General features: G+C 39.9%; 1 long non-coding RNA gene across 1 annotated transcript in view; it reads left to right on the top strand.

Annotated features, from left to right (window-relative positions):
- LOC134486724 (uncharacterized) overlaps nt 1–15,155 on the top strand; it is a 44,216-nt gene extending 29,061 nt beyond the window's left edge. The window contains exons 2-3 of the long non-coding RNA XR_010066096.1: nt 12,976–13,072; nt 14,292–15,155. This is a non-coding gene — a long non-coding RNA (uncharacterized LOC134486724). The remainder of the gene's footprint in view (nt 1–12,975; nt 13,073–14,291) is intronic.
- Nucleotides 15,156–15,446: the final 291 nt, after the last annotated feature.

The raw sequence follows: 15,446 nt of genomic DNA, 5'->3' as shown, positions 1-15,446 counted from the left end.
ATTAGAGTTTTGAGTCAAGGCCTCCCTACACTAGAACTTGCTAGGTAGCCTCGGCTAGCTGCAAATCCCTACTCTTCTGCTTCAGCCTCTTCAGCACTGCAATGGTAAGGGTGGGCCATCATGCTTGACTATCTTTTTTCAAAATAGAAATACGGATGCTCCCTAACATTTTTCAATCTTGTTAATTTTAACTTTTCTCTTGCTAAGTGACGAAACAGCTACAACTTCAATAAATTTTTTAAAGTTTCTATGCGAACCCAGGACTCAGTAGCCGAGGCAGACCAACTGTCTTGATTGTGCAGAATTTGATAGCAGAAATGAGCCCAGATTCATTTCTTGTGTTGATGCCAACAGAACGGGGCTATCCAGCAGGTTCAAAGGACTCTTGCTTAAAGCTTCCATTGCAAGGCCCTCTTTATATCAACGTTCTCATTTCTGGCCGCAAAGGTCACTATGAATTCTTCAGCGTTATAGAGCTACAAAAGGTCTCCTAACTCCATAGAAAAGCAAGGCCTTCTTGAAGGAGATCATTGTACCAGGGAATAAGGTGTGACAAGAGAGACCTTGAGATCTTAGGCAGAGGTAGGACACTGGGGCCTCATACAGCTCTTGGAAAACCCAGAAAGCATGGGGTGAGCAAGAGGCTGACAAGACACAGGACTCCTGTGCTTTCCTTGGAACTAAGTAAGGAGGCACAAGGTGGCAACTAACGTTTTTCAATGCAGGTAGAGCATCTGCATAAGAAGATGAAAGCTCCAAGCGGGCGTCATAAGAAAAGCTTCTCAAGCAGGAGCATGAGGTCATGGGAGGAAAACCCCACACCAGACCCCATGTGCTCGGCTGTAGTTAAAACAAAATTACACTGAAGCTACATTATAAACTTATTTTCAAGTGCCAGGTGTTTACAAAACATAACTTTTAATTTTAGACTTAGATTCCATCCTTACATCTTGCTATGTGTGTGAAACTTTCAAAATATGAAAAAGAAATCTAGGTCGGAAAACATTATTGCAAGAATCTTGGGAAAGAGAGAAATGCTCTACATAAGTAAGAGGCAGAGTGTTAAGAGGCGACAACAAACTGGCAAGGGGTCAGTAAGCAGTCGCTGAAGAAAGGCTCAGCATGTCCTGCTGTGTGTGCCCATTTTTGAAAGGAAAAGGGCCAATCAGATGTACATGTCTCCAATATATCCAAGAATGTTAAACACAAGGCTTCCATGCAAGGCATTAATGGAAATCACAAAGATAAGATCTTCGAAAACAATACTATTTTAGACTCCAGGGCAGGAAAATCATTGCTCTCTAATTAAATTAGCAAAACTTGGAAGGAAGCACATAGTGTTATATGTTCCCCACACATATGAGATGAAGCATATATATATATATATATATATATATATATGTTTGGCTCAAGTCAAAACAACCTACTTGAACAAATAGGCCTTATCTTGATTAAAAGTACAGCTTAGAGAGACAAAAATACCTTACCACCTAAGGGACTGACTTAAAATCATAGAAAGACACAGGATGTTAAGTCAAGAGCCATGTGTTCTCACACCCTAGTACAAATGAATTCATCAATATCTATTTGCATAGTTGAAGGGATTAACTCTGAGTGGATCTTGAATCCAATATTCATTACCTTGACTTTGGGTATTAAAGTTCCTTTACATTTTCTGTAACATGGGTGCTCTTGAAGTGACTATAGAGGAGAAATTATTTTGTGAGTCATATTCTTATATTCATTCAGATATTCTTAATATTCTTTTATCTTATTCCAGAGACCATGGTTTTCAGTGAGATCCTGTATGATCCCTCAGAGAATCTGCATTCTGCAGGCTTACCTAATTATGAAACCATGGACTCATTTTTCTTGTCTCCCCTTTAAAGAGGAGATTTGCATTCTAGTTTGACTCTCTTGTTTCAGTCCTGTGCTTGCTTATCTCCCTTTCATATATATGCTAAACTTCTCATCCAACTCTAAAGGGCTGCACTGCGTTCACAAAGGAGTGGCTGCATTACTAAGTGTTTGAAAGGGCTCCTGATGTTGAGGTAATGCTAGAGAAACAAAATGTGTTTATTAAAGCATGAAAGATAATAAAACCAAATGATATATATGATATATATATGTATGAGATGAGATATTTAGCATATATATAGTGTGCATGTATTTGTGTTCAGAAACTAAAACGTATAAACTATGTATAAACTAAAATGAAGGGGGATAAATAAGAAGAAGTAAAACAATAAGAAAATCATATGCACTAAGAGCTCCCACGGAGGACAGGAGAAGTCTATTCATGACACAGAAGAGGAAGCCTTGTAAAGTCTCATAGGTAAGGCAAAAGTTACAAGGCTCTCTAGCTCTGGTGTGTCTGCCGAAGGCAAGTGGGTAGGCAATAGTAATCATCTATGGCAGTTTGTGTGGTAGGGGAAGTGGGGAGAGACAACTAAAACACAGGGAAATTGCTCAAGTAAACTCTAGAAACTGAGCAACAAATGCAGAAAAATAAAAATGATCCTGACAGACGTGTCAATCAGATCAGACACAGCTAAACAAGTCCAGAATGGAGCCAAAAGGAAGCCACAAAAGAAAAGTTGAAAATCAAAAGGTTTTGAAAACCCTCCAGGATGCTTTAGAAAGGAAAGGATATTAATACGGACGACCACAAAGGTGAAGACTCAGCAAAGCTGACCATGGTTACAAAGAAAACACCTCTCGAAAAAGATAATGGTGAACAAGGGACACAAAAATGGGAGCCAGCGAACTCAGGGTATGTAGTGAGGAGACCTGGACCCAGTGTACCACATGCAGGGAATTAAAGAGAGAGAGGTTGACAGAAAAGAATGAAACATTATTAGGAAATGTGTCTCTTTGTGCCAAGTGCTATCACCTGAATCCAAACAAGTGGGTGACTGAAGGGAAGATTCGTAGTTGAATGAAGAGCCTTTAAAAGACACGTCCTTGAGCCACAGAAATCAGAGCTTGGCAAATGCCTGTAGGGTGACCAAGTTCACCCCGTATCTCAGTGTGTGGTTGCTCTCGGCAGGAGGCTGGCGGACGCTGTGCACAGCCAGGTTCCCGGCCAGCAGGATCTTGTGCACAGCAGGCAACTTTCGATTACAAGATAAAAATCAAGACGTTAATACTCACGTATTAACCGTTTTTGACAGACAGGGGAGGAGTATAGTTTAGACCCTTCGGAATAGCGATAGAAAGTCTATAGGGAAAGAACTCAAGGAGGGCAATGTGAACCTACTAAAACTTTGGGTGAAGCTAAATATGAAGCTAAGAGCAGGGGGCAGAGGTGAGTGCTTGAGGGATTGACCTGAAACATGGCGATGACAGTCTCATTGTTCCCTCTGGGAAATTATAAGCAAGGAAACAGGAGCCTTTTCATCACCATTGGATAAAACAGAAATAAAATGGAGATGAATCTGGGCTACACTGAGCTCTCCCTACAGGAACTTTGTGCAGTATCAATATTGCTAAAGAGGAACATTGTATCTATGATGGTGGGGCATAATAGGCATTTACTAAATTCTAGTTTGGCTCCAGGAACCCCCAACTTCTGTTTTGCCTGGTAAGTACACAGAAGGAGCTAACACAAGGCAACAAATAGAGCAGACATTCCCAGTCTGTTATGTAACCAGGGGCAGGATCTTTTTTTTTTCCTGAGGAAGTTTGGAAGAAGCAAACATCCTTAAAAGTGCTATTAATAGATAATCCTTGCTTCAAGGGAAGTTTGAGCAACTACAGACCCAATGATAGAAAACCCACCAGCAGTCACAAGAGCCCCGATCAAAAAAAAAGAAAAAGAAAGACCAGAAAGTCCCAGAAGAAAAGAGAATTCAGATCTCTGAGCATCTTCTTAACCACATCTAGCTAAGAGCGTCACCACTTCCTTGGCCGCCAAGAGCTCCAGAGCGCTCAGAATCTGGATTGAAGTCAAGTGCTTGAATCTGTGATTCATAGCCCTGTTAGGATGGTACACTTAAGTGTTAGAAACCCGGGATGAGTGCTTGCCGGCCCTCATGACGAAGTCATCTGCTGTTAGAATCAATGCTGAAACTGGGCAGACTCAGATCATGGCAGTCAGAACTCTAAGATGTTGAAGTGGAGAAGCTTACGTATTGGGACAACTACGAGCTATGTGATGAAAAACCATGACTAATCTCACCATAGTGCCAGCAGGAACACTTACAAGCAAAGAAAGCCACAGGCTTCTTGAGACTTTATTTGCATCTTTTGGTATCAAAAATAATTTGAAAATAATTTAGATGTAAATGTTTTCCAATCAGCATAGAGCATGGACTAGAATTATTTCTTTGGCCAAACTCTATGTATTTATGCTGTCAAGTAGCCATTTGTTTTTGGCTGTACCTTTTACACAGACAGTGGCCAGAGCCAATTCTCTGGAGTTATATGAATACAGGCCTTATCCTTGGCTTTTCTTCACACTCACTATGCCATGTACAAAAAAAAAAAGTATAGAAATGTTTTCACGCATTTAGATATTTGCTCACTAGGTGGAAGGAAATAAACACCTCCTATGTTTGGTGTGATGCTGTGGGACAAACAGGGAAAGCATAGAACACTTTTAAACACAACCGTCACAGCAGCAAAACCAGCAAAGTGCCACAATAAATTAAAACCTTAAGCTACTGCGATGTTGTGGTTTTTAAAACTACAACGGAGAGAGAAATTTCCGTTTTGTGTTTTCTACCATTGAAACATTCCCCCAAGGAGGTTTCTACTTGTGGCTTTTGAAGTGAACAACTGTTGATGTTTCTCCAAGAGTTTGCCATGTAACTCCGGGGGCGCCTAAAGATTTTGCTACACTATTACATTACGAACAATAACAAAAGTGTATCAGAGTTGACCCTGCTAAGTCACGTGATGCTGTGAGCATCCTCTAAGTATTCTTCAGAACTGGGCCATCCCTCCAAACCTAACTGATTTCTGATCTCATCACAAATTGCTGGGACTTACCTAGTCTCCTTATCGGATGTTATAATAAACACTGTTATAGTAACTTATCAAAGCATAATGATAGCACCATGATGTGCTATTCCTCATCAATGTAGGCTCCTAGGTAGTTATACACATTCATACACCCTGAATATTATAATAATAGCTAACACAGAAACCAACTAGCTTCTGTGACCATTAAGTCCACGCTCGATTTGAAAGTAAATATTTAACACTAACAATGATATTAAAGGTCCTCTTATGACCTAACTAGTTGACATTTCTTTTCTTCTAAAATAGTTTTTATTAATTATTAATAAATAGATTAATTACTATTTGTTACTATTAATTACTATTATGTAATTACTATTAGTGTGCATGTATACATGTGCACTCATGACGTGCATATGTGTGTGTATGTGTGTGTGTGCATGACATAGTGCATGTGAAGGTCATAGAACAAGTTCGTTCTCTCATAGAACAAGTCGGTTCTCTCTTTCCACCTTTTTCTGGTTTCTGGGGATTGAACTCAGGTCACCAGGCAGGCCAAGCATGCATTTTTCACATGCAGGCAGAAACATATTTCTGGCCCAACAATTCTTAAACATTTCATCACATTAGGCTGTTGTAGTATTCATGTTCATTCAGCAATATTCAAATTTTATTAGTGTTCTTATTAATAGTCCCCTGAAATACGCAGAATGGTGACAGGGGAAAAGTGTGTTTTTGTAAGAAACTAAAATCTTAATGAACGGTTTTCTATTGTTCTTGGACAACTTGAGGATCACAAAGGTAGTTACAGTTAGACAATAGTTTAGTAAGAAACGGGAAGAAAAAAGAAGGACGAGAAAGAGGAGGAGGAGGTTAGAAAGGAAAAATAAAAGAGCCAACAGCCAAAACAGACAGCGTTGGGCTATGCCTTGTGGGAACTATGGGTTTTACATTAAGTTTCATGCTCTCTGGCAGTCTACGTGAAGACAAAGATGTCATCGGTTCCACTGCCCCAGGAGCGTTATGGTGGGTGTGGTTGCATTAAAGATGTATAGTGCATTAAGCTACTAAGGCGAAAACAAACTTCCTTAAAGTGTATGCTTGGAACTTGTCCTGAACAGCATACTCATATCAACTCCGAGGACAAGTTTCCAGAGCCTTCAAACTGAAACCATTTCAATACAAGGAATGTTATGGAGAAGATGAGGCATAAGGGCTGGTTTCCTAGGATTTACCCTCTAAGTTCTATGGAAGGTCATACAATTAACTGCATATGAATGTAAAGAGAGGAACTCATATGCATCTGCAAAAAAAAGACCCTCCTATGAATATTAAGTACTGTTGTTGAAAAGATCTAACATGAGTTCTTAGCTTTTTCTTGTCTTAAGGATATCTTTCTAAATACCTTTAAAACAAGAGTTTTGTGAATTTCCATGATTAAATCCACATCATCTTAAATAGAAAGAGTACGGTTGAGGTTAAATCATTTTAAAGGATTCTTTTACTTCAATGGTTTCAATACATTGCCATGATACTAGTATTTTTTATAAGAAAATAACCTTTTGTATAGTCTAAGAAGCCACAAAAGGCAAAGAAAAAGCCAGTGTGTGGACCCTTCATGGAGTCCAATATTATTCTAGCTTCAAGCAGGTGTCCAGTTACAGAGAAATATTTTAGTAATCATAAAGTTCAGACAGACCCCATGTGACCCCATCCATTCCTGACCAGCAAATAGTTTTTGTTTAACTTCGAGAGAAACCAGACAAACCCTGCAAGGTTACTTATAATCATGACACCATTTTTAGAACTGCCATGTGCTGGGAACATGCCTTCTCGCTTCCTCCTTCTATCTGCAGTGTAAATCTGAAGGACTTTGTTATGGCTCCTATACTTGGCACAGCTTAGGCCTATTTAGAACATCAACACCATCAATCACATGTATGAGGCCGACCAGCTGGATGAACCCTGGCTATCATGCAGGGGTTATTTGTCATCTGGGCATGTCTGTTTGGTATATAACACTCCTTCGGTCCCAGAACAATTTTCCCGCTCCAAAAATATTCTCTTTGATTCAGGAAACATGTGATTAATAAAGGACAAGGGTTTAAAGCTGGAGGTCAAGGCTAAAAGTCTTAACCAAACAAGTGCACTGCTTACTAACCTTTGCATCAGCAGGCAAAAATTCCCTGGAAGAGCACTGCGGGCGAGAGACACACCGCTAGATGCTGGGAATTTCCAGGGGCTCCAACAACTGTGCTCACCTTAAGATATTTATGTAAAATAACGTTGCTCATCCGAGAAATATTTTGCCTTAGAATAATCGCACTGTATCAGACATTTAAAAGATCCATTATAAACATTTACAATTTAATACAGAAAATTAAAGATAAGAGGACATAGTTTAAGCAATGTGATATGTAAAGGAAATTTGTCCTATCACACTAGAACAATTTGCATTAAAAATAAATTGTATTCTAGAAGCCTATTTACACGAAAGTGGATTTAAAAGCAACGCTCTGCTCCTCTATTTTTGTTTTATTTACATGCCAATCTCCAATACTTTACAGCACTTTCCCATTAAATAGTTTTTTTCACTTATCGTTGTTTTCGCTCCTTCCACCAAAAGACTTTTTTGTTTTTCTTTTTTCTCTCGTTTTTTCATTTATAGAGTGATGAGTTTTCTGTTTTTTAGGTGATGCTAAAGTTCTGTTTCACAGCAGCCTTGGTAGTATATGAAGCTTATGACTTGCTTCTGTTTGATGACAGAAAACAAATAATATTTTTAACAAAGCAAATAATCAGAGTTTTGTTATCCTAACATGTCTTAATTGGGACGATTATATTTCTTGATCTAAAAAATGAATTTAGTAATGTTTATTTTACTGGACTTATGACAGTTCCCATGGAATTTGACATAGGCTTTCTCAGGCTATGATAAATAGACTTAATTATAGCACTGGTGATTGGAAGACTGTCAATCGCCTGTCAGTAACCCCTAGATTCAGTGTCCACAGATTTGTAAGGTTCTGAACACAGGACACTTTAGGCAACCAGACTTGTTGAAATTTCCCTATCTTCACCTCTCACCTCTTCGTTAAGTAAAAGAAGTAAAACTAGATACCCGGGAGAAAGCACTGTGTTAAAATCAGTTGCCACGATGCTCACAATGATGGTGCGTTAGCTTTGCTGATTGCTTTAGAATCACAGCTCTCCAGGGTCAGGAGGCATTAGATGTCATCCGGCCAGCCTTATCACCCTATTGCTGTGGAAAGCGACCTTCAGGAAAGACTTGGCAAAGATGAGGTTAGAATGGTGGCCTCCCCAACTCAATAGTCTTAGGAACCATGATTCGAAACCTCCCAAGGGTTCAACTTTGAATGCAGCGTCTTTGTGTTAGTCTGACTTGCTTACAGACAGGACATCTGTTGCTCTGCTACGTATGCTAATGTGGCTAACATTATATGTGACTGCTGATGGAGTCTTCTTGGCACTGTACGTGCATAATGCTCTCCGTTAATTCCACTGACCCTGTTAAACAATGACAACGTGTGTGAGGCCCCAGTTTGTTAGCATTCATTCTTACAAAAACAGGGTTACTGACCTTGTCATATTTAACAGTGTTGAGCAGAATGGCAACGTGGATCCTGAGGGCAAATAACAAATTTCCATTGGTGATGTAAGAAATATGCTAATTAGCCTCCCGCTTCATTCTTTTTTTTTAAGATACTAAAGAAATGCATTGTTCAGCTAGAAGGCCCACCATAACCTGCACGAATAAAACCAAAGCATTTTTAGTACATTATTATAAAAACTGTGTTATAACATGCTGTCTCCTCTAAGCAAAAGAATGCCTTTTGTGGAGTAGTATACATGGGGAAGAGGCAGTGACCACTCTGCGTTATCTGTTACATCCTTCCTTTATAGAATGGAAAGAACAACAGGAAAAGACATGGAAAAAACAACCATCTTTTAAATCTATGTTCTTTATAAGCACTGTTTCAACCTGAGTTTTAAAAATGCTTCCACATAGTGACTAAGGTGGGAGTCGTACGTGAGACCCGGTTCACATGTCTAAGAACTGCATATCTATTCTTGCCTTAGCAGAAAAGCAAGCTAATTTTTAACAATGTGGTATTACCTTGGCGCATCTTGTTCTCTGTTTCCCTCAGGGTCTTAAAGGAATGAATCAGAAAATTGCTCCCTCATGTTCAACCAGAGTCTGCACCTGTGTTAAATTCACATAGAAATGAAATTGAAGGTTTGGGGGTAGGAATAAATGTCAGCAGTACTAATGGGATGATATATCTGGGTTTAAATTCTCAAATGGACTAGCATCCAATGCAGAAAGCATCAACAGGAGTAATTTTTTATAGGTACATTGTTTCACAACTAGTACTGGAATTAGGATATAATCATGTTGGCAAACTGTCCTCAAGTCTATGATTAGAAGCATCTGGCCACAGATATTAGGAAACCCAGATGATCAGATATTCTGAAAACGTTGACAGGCCAAATTTCTTATTTTACCTTCTCTGAGTACCCTGTATCACCTTTCAAGGCCTACAGCAATCTGCATGGTTTAGATGTCTTAAGAGAGTTCACAAAGGCAAGCAAGCCATTGGAACAAACACAGCACAAGGAAGAACTGAGAGGACGGAAGAGGCTACTGGCCTCACAATTTGCAAGAGCAAGCAGAGTTTGCGATGCCCTGGACACGTGGGTGGATAGGAGTGAAGAGAGGATGTACTGATTAAAAAAAGAAGTGAGAGGATTCAAATGAGGAACATGCACAAATAACGTTCATTTTGTTTTCTTTCTTTTTTATGTGTGGATGAAAATGTTCAAGTCGAATCAGTTTGCTTCATGGAGAAGCTTGATTTACACTGTTGGAGAGCATTGGTGATTTTAGGGAATCCTGGGTATTCTATGAGAGGCATTATAGTTGAAGACTTCTATCTATACAAAATATTTTACTAGCAGGAAAAGAAAGAGGAAATGAGAGAGAAATTTAGGGGTGGAGAACAAGGCATCCTTGCTTTATCAGCCAAGCAGCACCAACTGAGGTGAACAATTATTGTATATTGCAATGGAGGCTTAAGATTCGATCAATTGACTCCAGATGTTAGATTCTTGTGAGGATTTTGAGAGAGGGAGGGGAAAGAGAGAGAGAGAGAGAGAGAGAGAGAGAGAGAGAGAGAGAGAGAGAACTTTATGGGGGCAGAGACCACAAGTAAGCATAATCTAAAGGAATCACAACATTACAATGTACAGGCAACCTTTTTGGCTTAGGAGAAACCCTGCTTCTTTAAGCTGGTGACTGAAATAACAAAACAAAGTGGTCTATGGTCTTAGTTTAAGACTATTTACAAATGGCTGGCCCTTGTCAAAACAAAATATTCCCTAAACAACTCTACAGAGAAGGTTTCTGATGTGGTGCCCAAAGACTCATTTAAAGCACAGCACCACTGGTAGTTTGAGTATTTATCAGGAAGTAAACACCAGGAAGAAGTCTCTGAGACTCCATCCCAAGTACGTGGGGGTTATGAATAGAGTTTATACAAAACTCAAAGGTGTTTTAAGGAGGTGTTCATGCCATAGGACATTTTCATTTTTTTGAAGAAATTAACCTAAAATTTTTAAGTTTAGAAAATGATGAGGTAAGAGCTAGGGAAGTGGCTTAGTGGGTCAGCATTTGGCCTGCATGCATGAGCTCCAGCACCGGTGTTAATGCTGGTCTGTCAGGTCAGTCTACCTTTAGCTCTAGCATTCAAGGGGTAGAGACTGACAGACCACTAGAGCAATATATATTCGTTAGTTCTGGGTTCAAGCAAAAGATATTGCCTCAACAATACAAGGTGCAGAGCAATTGAAGACCCAGCACCAACCTCTGGCCTCTACAATGCACTCATATCCCTGAATATCTGTACACACACACACACACACACACACACACACACACACACACACACAACATGTCCATAAACACAAAAAGAATGAATTAAAGGACATTAAGAAATCCTTCTAGGGGGCTGGGGATTTAGCTCAGTGGTAGAGTGCTTACCTAGGAAGCGCAAGGCCCTGGGTTCGGTCCCCAGCTCCGAAAAAAAGAACCAAAAAAAAAAAAAAAAGAAATCTTTCTATAGAAGAAGTTTGCCATTTCCATGCTTTTTAGTTGACCAATTTTGATCAGTCAGAAATATTCTTTCCCTTGGAGTTTTAAAAATACCTTATTTAAGGCAAGTGCTATATGAGTAGAAACATTTTGTTTTAGTGTCTTACCAAAACACTGAGTGCTTAAGGGTAGCAGAAAAGACTCATTTTTCTATAACTTTGTCACTGTGGAAAACCAACATGCTTCCATGTTTCCAGGTCCTCTTCAAGAATGTACCATGAATATATATTTGCATAAAATAACAGGTATGCTAAAATTAGCACTTTTTCTTTCTTTCTTTTTTATTGGTTATTTTCTTTATTTACATTTCAAGTGTTATCCCTTTTCTGGTTTCCCCTCCAGAAATCCCCTATCCTGTCCTCCATCCCCCTGCTTATATGAGAGTGTTCCCTCACTTGCTCAAACTTTCCCTCCCACCTCCCTGCCCTGGCATTCCCCTACACTGGTGCATCGAGTTTTCCCAGGACCAAGGGCCTTTCATCCCATCAATGTCAGACAATGTCATCCTCTGCTACATATGCAGCTGGAGTCATGGGTCTCTCCATGTGTACTCTTTGGTTGATGCTTTAGTCCCTGGGAGCTCTGGGGGTTCTGGTTGGTTGATATTGTTGTTCTTCCTATGAGGTTGCAAACCCCTTAAGCTCCTTCAGTCTTTACTCTAACTCCTCCACTGGAGACCCTGTTCTCAGTTCAATGGTTGGCTGCAAGCATCTGCCTCTGTATTTGTCAGGCTTTTGCAGAACCTCTCAGGAGACAGCTATATCAGGCTCCTGTCAGCAAGCACTTCTTGGCATCCACGATATTGTCTTGGTTTGGTATTGACTGTATGTGGGATGATTCGAGGTGTGGCAGTCTCTGGATGGCCTTTACTTCAGTTTCTGCTCCACACTGTCTCCTTATTTCCTCCTGTGAGTATTTTGTTTCCCCTTCTAAGAAGGACTGAAGCATCCACACTTTGGTCATCCTTCTTCTTGCGCTTCATGTGGTCTGTGAATTGTGTCTTGGTTATTCTGAGCTTTTGGGCTAAGATCCACTTATCAGTGAGTTCATACCATGTACTTTCTTTTGTGATTGGATTACCACACTCAGAATGATATTTTCTAGTTCCAGCCATTTGCCTAAGAACTTCATGATGTCATTGTTTTTAATAGCTCTGTAGTACTCCATTGTGTAAATGTACCACATTTTCTGTATCCATTTTGGTAACTTAATATTGAAAGTCTTAATATTCAAACACTTATACATAACCCAATGTTCTAGAATCATGAAATTGAATTTTTATACCTGTCGATCTGACTAATTATTATCTAAAGTTTTTCTGGTTAACTATTATGAAATATTTTGTGTGTTGAACTAGATTTATTTTCCTAAAATAAAACACTGAATGTCACAATACTGTGTACCAAAGTGTCTTTTCTTAGAATCTAATGTATTGCAGTTACTGTCTTTAAACTTTTAAAAGTGTTTTTATTTACTTATAATTATTTTGTTGTATGTAAGTGGTTTTTGTCTGCATATACATCTGTGTACCACACACATGCCCTGTACCCTCAGAGGTCAGAGGAAGTCGTTGGATCTTCTGGAACTGGAGTGACAGACAGCTGTGAGCTGCAATGTGGGTGCTGGGAATTGAACCTAAGTCCTCTGGAAAGAGCAGCCAATACTCTAGCATGGATTTGCTCTCCCCCAAAGTGGCTTTTAGCAAATGCTAAGGAGAAAACTGGAAGCACTCTTGAGTGTGTTTGCAATAACAGCCTGGGACCATCTTTACAGTCTGAATCTGGTGTTACGCTTCTCACGGGGCAGAACTTAACCGTTTCTGAAAGTTTGCTCTCTTGCAGCGGGTAGGAGAGTTTGACTTTGCCACCCTAAACCGTGCTCGACATTTATTTTGAACTGAGTTCTACAAATCAAGACGCCGGCTTTGACTCCAAGTCGGTAAGAATCTGGATCATAAACAACTGATGGAGAGTGACAGGGCAGAGTCCCATCCTAAGGCCCACCCCTTTTCTACCTAAAGCCCACCCCTTTTCTACCTAAAGCCCACCCCTTTTCTACCTAAAGCCCACCCCTTTTCTACTCAACTGTAGACAATAGCCGTGTGAATAAGCGGATGCTTGACCTCTGCATGTGTGTTTTTTGGAGTAGCTTCTAGGTGACCTGGAGACCTCTATTTTTAAAAAGAAAAGTAATTATCGCATGTATTTATTTGTGTGTTGGTTTCATGCCTGCGTGTACTCAGCGTGAAAACACCATGGCAGAGGTACGGGATCCGACGACAACTTGAGGGAATGGATCCTCTCTCTCACTATGTGGCTCCTGGGTGACAAGTGCCTTTACCTACTACTCAGCCATCTCACCGATCCATGGGACTCTTTGTTAACAATGAGGATCTGTGTTTAGCCAAGTCCAGATTTCTATGGTTGCTCCTGGAGGGTATGAAACCCTTTAAGGAAAAGTATATACTCAGCTCATTGTCATGGTTGAATTTTGTCTCTTCCACATTTATACTTTGAAACCCCAGTTCCTTCTGTCTCAGAACGTGCTTGTATGCTTGTATTTAGAGAACTCTTAAGGAGGCAGTTAAGTTAAACCGAAACCATCAGGACGGACCCTAATCTATCAGCCTAGTGCCGCAGCCAGAAGAAGAAATTGGGAGAAGAGGCAAACCGAGCCTGAGTCCTGAGACAAAGGGCATGCAGGATATGGTCACATTCATCTGTAAGAAGGATAGAGGCCTCAGGAGAAACCAACGTGTAATGGCTTAGTCAGGGATGGGCTCCTAACCTCAGATGCTACGAGAAGAGTTCTGTTGTTTCTATCCATAACTACAGAAAGCCAGCGTACTTGCACTCCGCTGTAAGTCTATTCTGTCGGCCGCCATAGTACAGTAGCAGAGTTCTGCTAAGTACTTTGAAGGTTACTGAGTGACACTTGATAGGCCCATAGGATAGAAATCCTGTAAGTTTGAAAAACTAAGAGAGCAAAGAGGGAGAGGCAGGATGGGAGAAATTAAGATATATCATAGGTAAGGAGCTTATAAACTGCTGCCAATAACCTTTAATTTTTTTACATAAGCCAACAATAGAATAACATATGTTCGTTGTTTTTTTTTTTCTCCCTAGATAAATTTATTTTAGGTGTGTGTTTTTCTCAGGTGCACGTCTGGTTCCTGCAGATGTCATAAGCGGATACTGGATTCCCCCCTGGAACTGAAGTAACGGATGATTGCGAATCACCAGGTGGATGTCTGGAACTGAACCTGGGTCTTCTGCCAGAGTAACAAGTGTACTTAAGATCTGAGCCGTCTCGTCTCTAAGGCCCACGATCATTGTTCTTCAAAGCTCCTGTTATCAACAGAACAAAAAAAAAAATAAGTCTTTCTGTCACTCTGACCCCTGTCTCATTTTGTCTCAGAGGTAACCAGTTGTAGGTTATATTCTTTCAGACATTTAATAATCCACTTATGAATGCGTATTCATGTCTACCATGCTTAATTTTGATGATCCCAATTTTAATTATCTAAAAAAAAACCATGCACACCACACTGTGTATTGTTTTGTGATTTGTTTTTTATTTATATGTGTTAGTGATTTTTCTATGTCTGCCACACATACTTCTCAAAATTTATTATAAAATATGTGCAACTCAGAGTATACATTCCTTATGGAACTATTACATTACGGGTTGACATTTAGGGTTATTTTCCATATTTTCCAGTCCTGCTGATGGGACTTGGAGTCTAACACACAAACACTGTACAGGGAGTTAAATACCAAGCCACACCAACTCATTTCTCTTAATTGAAGCCCAGGTTGGCCTAAACTCATGATCCCACTGCTACAACTTCCAGAACTCTGGGATTACATGTCTGTGACATCATGGCTGGCTTTCTAACTTGTAATGATAAAAATATTCCAAGCAATTTTTTTGAGACAAGGTTTTACTGTGTAGCCCTGACTGGCCTGGAACTGGCTGTGTAGACCAGATTGCCCTTAAGAAATCTACCTAAGAGCTGAGATTAAATGTGTATGCCCCCACCCCTAACCATGCATCTGTAGTATCCATGCATCTGTAGTATTTAGATTTCTATCACCGTATGTCTCAGGTATGTGGAAGGCTCTAGTTTTCTTTCTGGATTCCTATGGGGGAATTTCACGCTAAAATTGTCTTTTGCAATCTGAATCATGTACATGGAAACGGGTTCAGATGACATTTATTTTTGATCCACGAAACAGGACTGCATGGGGTTTCCAACATGCTTCAGTGGTAGAACGTGATAGGGGTATGTAGCAAGTTGTACCCACTGTGG

This window comes from Rattus norvegicus, chromosome 4, assembly GCF_036323735.1.
Source record: "Rattus norvegicus strain BN/NHsdMcwi chromosome 4, GRCr8, whole genome shotgun sequence".
Taxonomy (NCBI): Eukaryota; Metazoa; Chordata; class Mammalia; order Rodentia; family Muridae; genus Rattus; species Rattus norvegicus.
This window is presented reverse-complemented; position numbering and strand designations above follow the sequence as displayed.